Below are 13628 nucleotides of genomic sequence, written 5' to 3'. Positions count from 1 at the left end.
AGTTGTTCTTTCTCAAACTACAAATTTTTTTTAATTGTTGAAACTTGATTTGAAGTGGATAAATAAGGAGGACAAACAGTTTTAAGTCAGGCTGATAGAAGGAATTAATTTTATAGCAAAATCTGTATTTCGTCATATGTCGAGAGATGCTTATTGCTGAAGAAGTTCTTTCTCATTCTACAAAGTACAACGTTGTTTATCATTGAAACTTGATTAGACATGAATAAATATGAAGGACAAAGCAGTCTTAACTTGGTATGAGTTAATGAATTCGTTTTTTAGGAGAATCCGAATTCGTGCATAACTCATAAAATAGAGCTTATTTTCGGATTCCTGAAGAACGAGTCTGGTTCTTTCTCATAATACAAAGTTTGTTGTTTATTGTTGAAACTTCATCAGAAGTGAAGAAATAAATGAATGCCTATCAACAAATGTGGGATCTATACTCTAGTGCTTCCTCTAAAATAATTTCCTTTCTCAATTTAGAAATGTGTGTGTGTAAGTCACAACACCCGTGACACCAAAACGGCTTACTTTTCTCTACACTCTGCACTATGAGCACACACACCAAATCAGAAAGGCTTTTTTCTCTCTTTTCTACATTATGGACTGTGGGGACACAAAACCGCTCTCTCTCTTTTTTTTTTTAATCGTGTGCCAGGGCGTTGTCTCACGTATTGGATTATGCTTAAGATACGAATGGGTTTATCAGTCACATCAGAATCCATACATACTGATCCTCCCGTAATAAAATGGTCGGATCTTATCAAACACACTTTGTTTCTTGTGACAATCAAATCAGCGAAACAGCGTATACACGTCAAGACACTGAATCAAGTTTGCCACAAGAACTCATAAGTTTGGCAGTATTGCTCTGCCGTCAGCAATCATACACCCATTTTATTTTCGTGAGACATGTGCAAGCACCTGTTCATCTACTGTTCTATCACTATGAATTAGTGATCTATTATCAATAAGGATACTTCTACAACTACTATCAAAGTATGTCCGGACTTCTTATGTATTCAATTGCTATATATGAATAAGTGGGTAGCTACTGACAAGCATTAAGCATGTCACACAGCCCAAACATATAACATATCAGGATATACCACACAGTTAACAACCACAGTGAAGCGTGTCAAAGCCCAAACATGTAACATTCAACAGGACACTTACACAACACATTCAAATCAAACAGTCAGACAACATACAAGAACATATACCCCAGCCGGCATTGCTCCCTGCCTATTTTCGTACAGCACACTATGTGTGCGCACACCTTTATTCACAAACTCTTCAACTTATACTCTTTTACCGAAGCTGCTACAGCTCGATTGGCCGAATACCCTTTGATCCTATTTCGGTGAAAATGAACATCTGCCTTACATATAACAGATTAGCGGTTTAGCAGTTTTAATTTAGTTTGAGTGAAGGAATTCATTTTATAGCAAAATCCGAAATCGTGAAGAACTCATGAAAGTAAGCTTATTCTCGGATTCCTGAAACATTAGATTTGCTCTTTCTTTTACTGCAAAGTACAACGTTGTTTTTTTTTGTTTAAATCTTTCTAGACATGGTAAATATTAAGGAAAAAGCAGTTTTCACATAGTTTGAGTGAAGGAATTCATTTTATAGATAAAATCCCAAGAGTCTGCTGAGAAAAGAGAGTGAATGCGAAGTAGACTTTAACACGGCTATGGGAGCGAGCCGAGTGTGGGCTAACCGGGAGAATTGCTTGAAAGAAACGCGACACCGAATGAGCGATCAGAACAAAGCCTCAATATGGGATTCTCGTGGTGTTTTTGTTGCTGCCTTGTCTTTTGCACAGAGTAAAAGACAAGGCAGCCATCGAATAGGGCCCGATTGTTCCTAGTTGGTCAGCCGAGGAGCAAGGGGGGGAGGGGAGCAAGCGTCTCAACCAAGCAAAGCTCACCATGGGGAAGGTGGCTATGCCAACTAGCCTGATGCCCTGCTCCCGCAGTGACGGCTAATCGTACTCTGGTTTCTCTTCATAACGTACAAGTCTTTCGCCTTTTACTAAAGATTTCTGTGGAGAGCAGCACTAATGAGTTGTTTCTATTTTTGGCAGGCTTTACCTTTGCGGGTGAAGCCCTTTCTGTCTGTGCAAAAGAAATCTTCTTACTGTGCAGAGTGACTTCTCTGAGTAGAGTCGCCTTACTTGTTGCGACTGTGCCGATGTTCGAAGCTGGAGTGCAAAGTTGTTGCTTGAATGGTGCTTGCTGGAGCGTGCGGGAGTGCAAAGTTATACCATTTAAAATGGCTGAAGAGTGCTCAGTGCAGCGGGTGGGCGACACTCTGGCCACCTTGAAAACCGAGGTTACATCCACTACCAGGGGCAGCCCAAGTTCTGCCGCAAGTGTGGTGAGCATGGGCACCTGGTTGAGGCTTGTACCAAGGTGTTATGTGGGAAGAGCAGAGAAATTGGGCAAACTTTTGGAGAGTGTCCAAATGGCAGGAAATGTAATCTCTGTGGAGAATTAAATCACCTCTTCAGAGATTGCCCTAAATCTTTTGCCAACAAATTAAAGACGGTAAAGCCACAGTCAAGCCAACAAAGAGAAGGACCAAAGGTGGCAGTTGGTGAACAAAGTGAAGAGGTTGACCCAATAAATTCAAACTTCCCGCCAAAAGCTTGGATTGGAAGTGAGGAGCAAAAAGGGGAGGGGCCTGTAGAGGCCTCACCACTCAGTGTTGAAGTCTGTGAGAATTCACAGGCAGAGGGTGGAGCTACGCTAAATGAGGAGGAAGAGCAGACAGGTGAGTCTAGTGAAGATACTCACCTCCCCGAAGGTCAACAGCCGAAGAGGAAGGCATCTGAGCCTCTGATTCCCCAGTGGTATCAGAGAAGAGGGGAAGGGTTAGGTCCCTTTCAGACAGTTCTTCAGTGGAAGAACCTAGAGTCTTCCCCTCCGACTCACCAAATGAGCTCTCCTTTTTAACTTCAGCTCTGCAATCAACCCCCAGGGACTCAAAGTTAAATGCAACATTGCGTCAGAGGCCAACACCGAGAGTCTGAAAAGGAAATATAGATCACCCTACTCACTTTTCACCTAAAGAAATGAAGGAAGAGCTAGTTTCCCAAGAAATAACCTGTGTGTAATTTGTTTTGATAACTTAGAAAAACGAAAATGACATACCTACTTTCCTTTATGCTTTTAATGGTTCTCACCTTCTCAACACTAAATGTGAGAAGTGTGAAATCAAAGACAAGAGCCCAGAGTATTTTATCCTTCTTAGACTCCATAAAATCAGATGTGTTTTTAATACAAGAATGTGGACTACCTTTTTTAAAAAACCATAGACAATGGGAGGAAATGTGGCCCCATTTATCGATATGGAGTGGCTCAAATCAAAATAAAAATGATGGTGTGGCCATTCTAATTAAAAATCCGCATGTTCTGGTGAAAGGTAGCACAGTGGTGAGAGACGGACGGGCACTTTTAGCACACTTGAATTTTATGGGGCAAGACTTTAACCTCTTAAATATTTATGGTTTCAATGGAAAAAATGAAAGGTATGACCTTTTAGAAGATATACAGCTTTACATGCTAGGGCAAGTACCTTTAGTTGTAGGAGGGGATTTGAACTGTATCTTGAGCAGGAAAGATAGAAAAAGAGCAGGGGTAGATTTTAAAGTGGATAAGACTTCGATTTTACTTCAGGGCATATGCAGGGATTTTAAGCTTACTGACTGTTTTAAAACCATGCATCCCAGAGAGGAGGGCTTCACCTGGTTTAGTCATGATGGCACCAGAGCCTCTCGCATTGATTATTTCTTTACTAGAGATTGCCCACCCACTGATGTTAGATTAACCCCTGTTTTCTTTTCAGACCACCTTATGCTCTCCTGCACCCTTTCACCCCCTTCTGGTGTGACGGTAGGAAGTGGTCTGTGGAAACTCAACTGTTCCCTGTTGGAGGATGAAATCATAGTCAGTCAGTACAGGGAATGTTATAAAGAGTGGCAGACCCTTCAAGACCTCTACGAAACACATGCACAATGGTGGGAAATGGTGAAGGAAATGACCCAGACTTTTTTTAAACAGCAAGGTAAACATAAAAAAAGGAAAGAGAATAGATGTATGATGGGACTACATAAACGCTTACAGCGCTACTTTAAACTAAATCAGTGTGGCATAGACTTTAAAGAAGAAATCAAAGATGTCAAAAAGGAAATGTCAGTTTTAGCAGAAATAAAGAGTAAAGGAATTTTTGTAAGAAGCAGGGAGCAGGAAATTGAGGAAGATGAAAAAGAAAGAAAGTTATAAATAAAAAGGAGTGTATTCAAAATCTAAAAAGAGAAGATGGGTTTTTAACAAAATCCACACAAGAGATGATTGAAACTGTACATACCTTTTATAGTAACATGTACAAAGAGAAACCAGTGCACTTGGAAACATCGGCAGAAATCTTAAAATTCGTTGACAAAACCGTAAAAGAGAATGCACACTTGACACAGAATTTTACTGCTTTAGAGTTAAAAAAATGCCTAACAGGTTTTAAGAGAAGTCGAACTCCGGGTTTAGACGGGCTTCCTGCAGAATTCTATCTGACCTATTGGGACCTTTTATCATCAGACATTTTAGATGTTTTTAAAGATTTTGAAAAACTCGACCGACTGCCTGACAGTTTTAGAGTGGGAATAGTGACTCTACTTTATAAAAAAAATGATAAGACTGACCTAAAGAATTGGAGGCCCATCACACTTTTAAACTTAGACTGTAAACTTTTTAGCAAGGTTTTAGCGACACGGATGTCCTCTGTTTTAGAGGAGGTAATTCACCCAGACCAAGCTTGTGCCATCTCAGGGAGACAACTCACCGACAGCCTCGTACTGATTCGAGACATCATTGATTACGCTAGAGACAGAAACACCCGGCTTGTCATCTTAAATTTAGACTTTGAAAAAGCATTTGATCGGGTCTCGCATCAATATCTCTTTCAGGTGTTGCAGCCATCGAAAAGGGCCCGATTGTTCCTACTTGGTGAGCTTTGCTTGGTTGAGACGCTTGCCCACCCCCCCTGCTCCTCGGCTGACCAAGTAGAAACAATCTATTCGATGGCTGCCTTGTCTTTTACTCTGTGCAAAAGACAAGGCAGCCACAAACACCACGGGAACACCGTATTGAGGCTTTGTTCTGACCACTCATTCGGTGTCGCGTTTCTTTCAAGCAATTCTCCCGGTTAGCCCACACTCGGCTCGCTCCCATAGCCGTGTTAAAGTCTACTTCGCATTCACTCTCTTTTCTCTGCAGACTCTTGGGATTTTATCTATAAAATTAATTCTTTCACTCAAACTATGTGAAAACTGCTTTGTCGTTCATATTTACCATGTCTAGAAAGATTTAAACAAAAAAAACAACGTTGTACTTTGCAGTAAAAGAAAGAGCAAATCTAATGTTTCAGGAATCCGAGAATAAGCTTACTTTCATGAGTTCTTCACGATTTCGGATTTTGCTATAAAATGAATTCCTCCACTCAAACTAAATTAAAACTGCTAAACCGCTAATCTGTTATATGTAAGGCAGATGTCAAATTCACAGAAATAGGATCTAAGGGTATTCGGCCAATCGAGCTGTAGCAGCTTCGGTGAAAGAGTATAAGTTGAAGAGTTTGTGAATAAAGGTGTGCACACACATAGTGAGCTGTATGAAAATAGGCAGGGAGCAATGCCGGCTGCCGGCTATATGTTCTTGTATGTTGTCTGACTGTTTGATTTGAATGTGTTGTGTAAGTGTCCTGAAATGTTATATGTTTGGGCTGTGTGACATGCTTAATGCTTGTCAGTAGCTACCCACTTATTCATATATAGCAACTGACAACATAAGAAGTCTGGACATACTTTGATAGTAGTTGTAGAAGTATCCTTATTGATAATAGATAAACTAATTCATAGTGATAGAACAGTAGATGAACAGGTGCCTGCACGTCTCACGAAAATAAAATGGGTGTATGATTGCTGACGGCAGAGCAATACTGCCAAACTTATGAGTTCTTGTGGCAAACTTGATTCAGTGTCTTGACGTGTATACGCTGTTTCGCTGACTTGATTGTCACAAGAAACAAAGTGTGTTTGATAAGATCCGACCATTTTATTACGGGAGGATCAGTATGTATGGATTCTGATGTGACTGATAAACCCATTCGTATCTTAAGCATAATCTAATACGTGAGACAACGCCCTGGCACACAATCAAAAAAAAAAAAGAGAGAGCGGTTTTGTGTCCCCACAGTCCATAATGTAGAAAAGAGAGAAAAAAGCCTTTCTGATTTGGTGTGTGTGCTCATAGTGCAGAGTGTAGAGAAAAGAGAGAAAAAAAAGCCGTTTTGGTGTCACGGGTGTTGTGACTTACACACACACATTTCTGAATTGAGAAAAGAAATTATTTTAGAGGAAGCAGTAGAGTTTAGATCCCACATTTGTTGATAGGCATTCATTTATTTCTTCACTTCTGATGAAGTTTCAACAATAAACAACAAACTTTGTATTATGAGAAAGAACCAGACTCATTCTTCAGGAATCCGAAAATAAGCACGAATTCGGATTCTCCTATAAAACGAATTAATTAACTCAAACCAAGTTAAGACTGCTTTGTCCTTCATATTTATTCATGTCTAATAAAGTTTCAACGATAAACAACGTTGTACTTTGTAGAATGAGAAAGAACTTCTTCAGCAATAAGCATCTCTCGACATATGATGAAATACAGATTTTGCTATAAAATTAATTTCTTCTATCAGCGTGACTTAAAACTTTTTGTCCTCCTTATTTATCCACTTCAAATCAAGTTTCAACAAAAAAATTGAAGTTTGAGAAAGAACAACTTAATCTTCAGCAATCAGTATAAAAAGAGGGTAACAAAAGGTGCAAATGCCAACCATACATCACTAAAAGGTGGAGCGGAAGTATTCAGCTGCAAGTAGGTGTGAATGTTCGACCATAATTTGTAAAAAGTGGGTACGAAAAGGTTCGAATGCCCGACTAAATATTAACAAAAGCGGGTGGAGAGGTCTTCGGATGAGAGTGGGTGAGAATTTCCTACCATACAAGTATGGTGGAGAGGAAGCTGTGATTGGCAGACAATAGTAAAAAGCAGGTGAGAAAAGGTGCGAATGTCAAAACATACATGATCAAAACAGGGAGCGGAGGTGTTTGGCTGCGACAAGGTGTGAATGTCCACCCATAATTAATGAAAAACGGGCAACAAGTAGGTTCGAATGCCCAACCATACATCATCAAAAGCAGGAGTGGATGTGTTCGGCTTCAAGAAGGTATGAATGTCCATCAATAATTGCTATAAAACATGAAAGAAAATTTTCGAATATCAAACCGCACATAATCATAAGCGGGAGAGGAGGTGTTCCGCTGCAAGAAGGTGTGAATATCCACCCATAATTACTGAAAAATGGGTAAGAAAAGGTGCGAATGCCCAACCATACATCATCAAAAGCAGGAGTGGATGTGTTCGGCTACAAGAAGGTTTGAATGTCCGACCATAGTTTGTAAAAAGCGGGTAAGAACAGGTTTGTATGCCCGACTGTACACAATCAAATGTGGGAGCGGAGTTGTTCAGCTACAAGAAGGTGTGAAAGTCCGACCATGGTTTGTAAAAAGCGGGTAAGAACAGGTTCGTATGCCCGAATATACACCATCAAATGCGGGAGCGGAGGTGTTCGGCTGTGAGTAGGTGTGAATCTCCAACCATAATTGCTGAAAAATGTGTTAGAAAAGGTAAGATACCGGTCCATACATCATCAAAAGCGGGAGAGGTGGTGTTCGGCTGCAAGTAGGTGTGAATGTCCAGCCATAATTACTCACAAATGGGTAAGAAAAGGTAGTATTGCCAGACCATACATGATCAAAACAGGGAGCGGAGCGGAGGTGGTTAAGCTGCAAGAAGGTGTTAATGTCCGACTAAAGTTTGTAAAAAGCGGGTAAGAAAAGGTGCGAATGCCCGACAATGTATGATCAAAAGAGGGAGCGGAGGTTTTCGGCTGAAAGAAGGTCTGAATGTCCAACCATAATTTGTAAAAACCGGGGAAGAAAAGGCTCGAAAGCCCGACTTTACACCATCAAAAGCTGGAGCGGAGGTGTTCAGCTGCAAGAAGGTCTGAATGTCCATCAATAATTGCTAGAAAACATGAAAGAGAATTTTCGAATATCAAACCGCACATGATAATAAGCGGGAGAGGAGGTGTTCAGCTGCAAGAAGGTGTGAATGTCCACCCATAATTACTGAAAAATGGGTAAGAAAAGGTGCGAATTCCCAACCATACATCATCAAATGCACGAGTGGATGTGTTCGGCTACAAGAAGGTTTGAATGTCCGACCATAGTTTGTAAAAAGCGGGTAAGAAAAGGTTCGAATGCCCAAACATACACCATCAAAAGAGGGAGCGGAGGTGTTCCGCTGTAAGAAGGTGTGAATGTCCGACCATAGTTGGTAAAAAGCGGGTAAGAAAAGGTTAAAATACCCGACTGTACACAATCAATAGCGGGAGCGGAGTTGTTCGGCTACTAAAAGGTGTGAAAGTCCGACCCTGGTTTTAAAAAGCGGGTAAGAAAAGGTTCGAATGCCCGAACATACACCATCAAAAGAGGGAGCGGAGTTGTTCAGCTAAGAGAAGGTGTGAAAGTCCGACCATGGTTTGTAAAAAGCGGGTAAGAAAAGGTTCGTATGCCCGAATATACACTATCAAAACCGGAAGCGTAGGTGTTCGGCTGCAAGAAGGTGTGAACGTCCGACCAAAGTTTGTGAAAAAGCAGTTAAGAAAAGGTTCGAATATCTAACCAAACATAATCAAAAGCGGGAGCAGAGCTGTTCGACTGCAAGTAGGTGTGAATGTCAGAGAATAATTTGCAAAAGCTAATGAGAAAGGGTGAAAAATCCCGACTATACACCATCAAATGCGGTAGCGGAGTTGTTCGGCTGTGAGTAGGTGTGATTCTCCAACCATAATTGCTGAAAAATGTGTTAGAAAAGGTAAGAATGCCGGTCCATACATCATCAAAAGCGGGAGAGGTGGTGTTCGGCTGCAAGTAGGTGTGAATGTCCATTAATAATTGCTTTAAAACATGAAAGAAAATTTTCGAATATCAAACCTTACATGATCATTAGCGGGAGAGGAGGTGTTCAGCTGCAAGAAGGTGTGAATATCCACCCATAATTACTGAAAAATGGGTAGGAAAAGATGCGAATGTCCAACCATAAATCATCAAAAGCAGGAGTGGAGTTGTTCAGCTACAAGAAGGTATGAAAGTCCAACCATGGTTTGTAAAAAGCGGGTAAGAGAAGGTTCGAATACCCGAATATATACCATCAAAAGCGGAAGCGGAGGTGTTCGGCTGCAAGAAGGTTTGAACGTCCGACCAAAGTTTGTAAAAAGCAGTTAAGAAAAGGTTTGAATATCCAACCGAACATAATCAAAAGCGGGAGCAGAGCTGTTCGACTGCAAGTAGGTGTGAATGTCAGATCATAATTGCTGAAAAATGTGATAGAAAAGACTAGAATGCTGGACAATACATCATCAAAAGCAGGAGAGGTGGTTTTTCGGCTGCAAGTAGGTGTGAATGTCCAGCCATAATTACTCACAAACGGGGGAAGAAAAGGTAGTATTTCCAGACCACACATGATCAAAACAGGGAATGGAGGTGGTTCAGCTGCAAGGTGTGAATGTCTGACTAAAGTTTGTAAAAACCGTGTAAGACAAGGGGCGAATGCCCGACAATGTATGATCAAAAGAGGGAGCGGAGGTTTTCGGCTGCAAGGTCTGAATGTCCAACCACAATTTGTAAAAATCGGGGAAGAAAAGGCTCGAAAGCCCGACTATACACCATCAAAAGCGGGAGCAGAGGTGTTCAGGTGCAAGAAGGTCTGAATGTCCGACCAAAAATTACTGAAAAATGGGTAAGAAAAGGTGTAAATGCCAAATCATACATCATCAAAAGCAGGAGCGGATGTGTTCGGCTACAAGAAGGTCTGAATGTCCAACCATAATTTGTAAAAACCGGGGAAGAAAAGGCTCGAAAGCTCGACTATACACCATCAAAAGTGGGAGCGGAGGTGTTCAGCTGCAAGACGGTCTGAATGTCCATTAATAATTGCTAGAAAACATGAAAGAAAATTTTCGAATATCAAACTGCACATGATCATAAGCGGGACAGGAGGTGTTCAGCTGCAAGAAGGTGTGAATGTCTACCCATAATTACTGAAAAATGGGTAAGAAACGGTGCGAATGCCTAACCATAAATTATCAAAAGAGGGAGCGGAGGTGTTCCGCTGTAAGACGGTGTGAAAGTCCGACCTTGGTTTGTAAAAAGCGGGTAAGAAAAGGTTCGTATGCCCGAATATACACCATCAAAAGCGGAAGCGGAGGTGTTCGGCTGCAAGATATTGTGAACGTCCGACCAAAGTTTGTAAAAAGCAGTTAAGAAAAGGTTCGAATATCTAACCAAACATAATCAAAAGCAGGAGCAGAGCTGTTCGACTGCAAGTAGGTGTGAATGTCAGATCATAATTTGCAAAAAGCCAATGAGAAAGGGTGAGAATGCCCGACTATACACCATCAAATGCGGTAGCGGAGTTATTCGGCTGTGAGTAGGTGTGAATCTCCAACCATAATTGCTGAAAAATGTGTTAAAAAAAGGTAAAAATGCCGGTCCATACATCATCAAAAGCGGGAGAGGTGGTGTTCAGCTGCAAGAAGGTCTAAATGTCCATCAATAATTGCTAGAAAACATGAAAGAAAATTTTCGAAAATCAAACCACACATGATCATAAGTGGGAGAGGAGGTGTTCAGCTGCAAGAAGGTGTGAATGTCCACCCATAATACCTGAAAAATGGGTAAAAAAAAAGGTGCGAATGCCCAACCATACATCATCAAAAGCAGGAGTGCATGTGTTCGGCTACAAGAAGGTGTGAACGTCCAACCAAAGTTTGTAAAAAGCAGTTAAGAAAAGGTTCGAATATCCAACCAAACATAATCAAAAGCGGGAGCAGAGCTGTTCGACGGCAAGTAGGTGTGAATGTCAGATCATAATTTGCAAAAAGCTGATGAGAAAGGGTGAGAATGCCCGACTATACACCATCAAATGCGGGAGCGGAGTTGTTCGGCTGTGAGTAGGTGTGAATCTCCGACCATAATTGCTGAAAAATGTGTTAGAAAAGGTAAGAATGCCGGTCCATACATCATCAAAAGCGAGAGAGGTTGTGTTCGGCTGCAAGTAGGTGTGACTGTTCGACTAAAGTTTGTAAAAAGTGGGTAAGACAAGGTGCGAATGCCTGACAATGTATGATCAAAAATGGGAGCGGAGGTGTTCAGCTGCAAGAAGGTCTACATGTCCATCAATAATTGCTAGAAAACATGAAAGAAACTTTTCGAAAATCAAACCGCACATGATCATAAGCTGGATAGGAGGTGTTCAGCTGCAAGGTGTGAATGTCCACCCATAATTCCTGAAAAATGGGCAAAAAAAAGGTGTGAATGCCCAACCATACATCATCAAAAGCAGGAGTGGAAGTGTTCGGCTACAAGAAGGTGTGAACGTCCAACCAAAATATGTAAAAAGCAGTTAAGAAAAGGTTCGAATATCCAACCAAACATAATCAAAAGCTTTTCGACTGCAAGTAGGTGTGAATGTCAGATCATAATTTGCAAAAAGCTGATGAGAAAGGGTGAGAATGCCCGACTATACATCATCAAATGCGGGAGCGGAGTTGTTCGGCTGTGAGTAGGTGTGAATCTCCGACCATAATTGCTGAAAAATGTGTTAGAAAAGGTAAAAATGCCGGTCCATACATCATCAAAAGCGAGAGAGGTTGTGTTCGGCTGCAAGTAGGTGTGAATGTCCAGCCATAATTACTCACAAACGGGTAAGAAAAGGTAGTATTGCCAGACCATATATGATCAAAACAGGGAGCGGAGGTGGTTCAGCTGCAAGAAGGTTTGAATGTCCGACTAAAGTTTGTAAAAAGCGGGTAAGACAAGGTGTGAATGCCCGACAATGTATGATCAAAAGAGGAGCGGAGGTTTTCGGCTGCAAGAAGGTCTGAATGTCCACCCATAATTACTGAAAAATGGGTAAGAAAAGGTGCGAAAGCCCAACCGCACATGATCATAAGTGGATGAGAAGGTGTTTGACTGCAAGTAGGTGTGAATGTAAGATCATAATTTGTAAAAAGCGGGTAAGAAAAGGTAAGAATGCCCAACCATAAATTATCAAAAGCGGCAGCAGAGTTTCGGCTTGTATTTATCAATGTCTAGATAGATTTCAACAAAAAACAACGTTGTACTTTGCAGTAAAAGAAAGTGCAAATCAAAAGTTTTAGGAATCCGAGAATAAGCTTATTTTCATGAGTTCTGCACGATTTCGGATTTTATGTATAAAATGAATTTCTTCACGCAAACTAAGTTAACACTGCTTTGTCCTTCATATGTACCCATTTCTACATATATTTCAAGCATAAACTTCCTCATATTACCCTGAATGAGAAAGAGCCACACTTGTGATTAAGCCATACCTCCCTTTTGAGGAGTTCTGCATGATTTGGGATTTTATCTATAAAATTAATTCCTTCACTCAAACTATGTTAAAACGGCTTTTACCTTCATATTTATCAATGTCTCGATAGATTTAAACAAAAAAACAACGTTGTACTTTGCAATAAAAGAAAGAGCAAATCAAAAGTTTTAGGAATCCGAGAATAAGCTTATTTTCATGAGTTCTGCACGATTTCGGATTTTATGTATAAAATGAATTCATTCACTCAAACCAAGTTAAAACTGCTTTTTCCTTCATATTTATCAATGTCTAGATCGACTTCAACAAAGAACAACATTGTATTTTGCAGTAGAAGAAAGAGCAAAACTGAAGGATCAGGAATCCGAGAATAAGCTTCTTTTCATACGTTCTGCATGATTTGGGATTTTATGTATAAAATGAATTCCTTCACTCAAACTAAGTTAACACTGCTTTGTCCATCATATGTACCCATTTCTACATATATTTCAAGCATAAACTTCCTCATACTACCCTGAATGAGAAAGAACCACACTTGTGATTAAGCCATACGCCCCTTTTGAGGAGTTCTGCATGATTTGGGATTTTATCTATAAAATCAATTCCTTCACTCAAACTATGTTAAAACGGTTTTTACCTTCATATTTATCAATGTCTCGATAGATTTAAACAAAAATGTATAAAATTATGTATAAAATGAATTCATTCACTCAAACCAAGTTAAAACTGCTTTTTCCTTCATATTTATCAATGTCTAGATCGACTTCAACAAAGAACAACATTGTATTTTGCAGTAGAAGAAAGAGCAACACTGAAGGATCAGGAATCCGAGAATAAGCTTATTTTCTTATGGGCAAGTGGGAACTGCTTTGTCCTTCATATTTATCAATGTGTAGATGGATTTCAACTTCTTCTACTGCAAAGTCCAATGTTTTTCTTTGTTGAAGTCGATCTAGACATTGATGAATATGGAAGGACAAAGCAGTTTTAACTTGGTTTGAGCAAAGCAATTCATTTTATAGCAAAATCCGAAATCGTGCAGAACTCATGAAAGCAGGCTTATACTCGGATTCCTGAAACTTT

At 40.3% G+C, this 13628-nt stretch overlaps 1 non-coding gene across 1 annotated transcript; it reads left to right on the top strand.

The window, feature by feature from the left end:
• Window positions 1–1996: 1996 nt before the first annotated feature.
• LOC140265938 (U5 spliceosomal RNA) lies at window positions 1997–2110 on the top strand. The gene has a single exon (XR_011906618.1). It is a non-coding gene; the product is annotated as a U5 spliceosomal RNA (small nuclear RNA).
• Window positions 2111–13628: the final 11518 nt, after the last annotated feature.

The sequence above is a fragment of the Leuresthes tenuis genome, unplaced genomic scaffold, assembly GCF_036924035.1.
Source record: "Leuresthes tenuis unplaced genomic scaffold, fLeuTen1.0.hap1 SCAF_12, whole genome shotgun sequence".
Taxonomy (NCBI): domain Eukaryota; kingdom Metazoa; phylum Chordata; class Actinopteri; order Atheriniformes; family Atherinopsidae; genus Leuresthes; species Leuresthes tenuis.
This window is presented reverse-complemented; position numbering and strand designations above follow the sequence as displayed.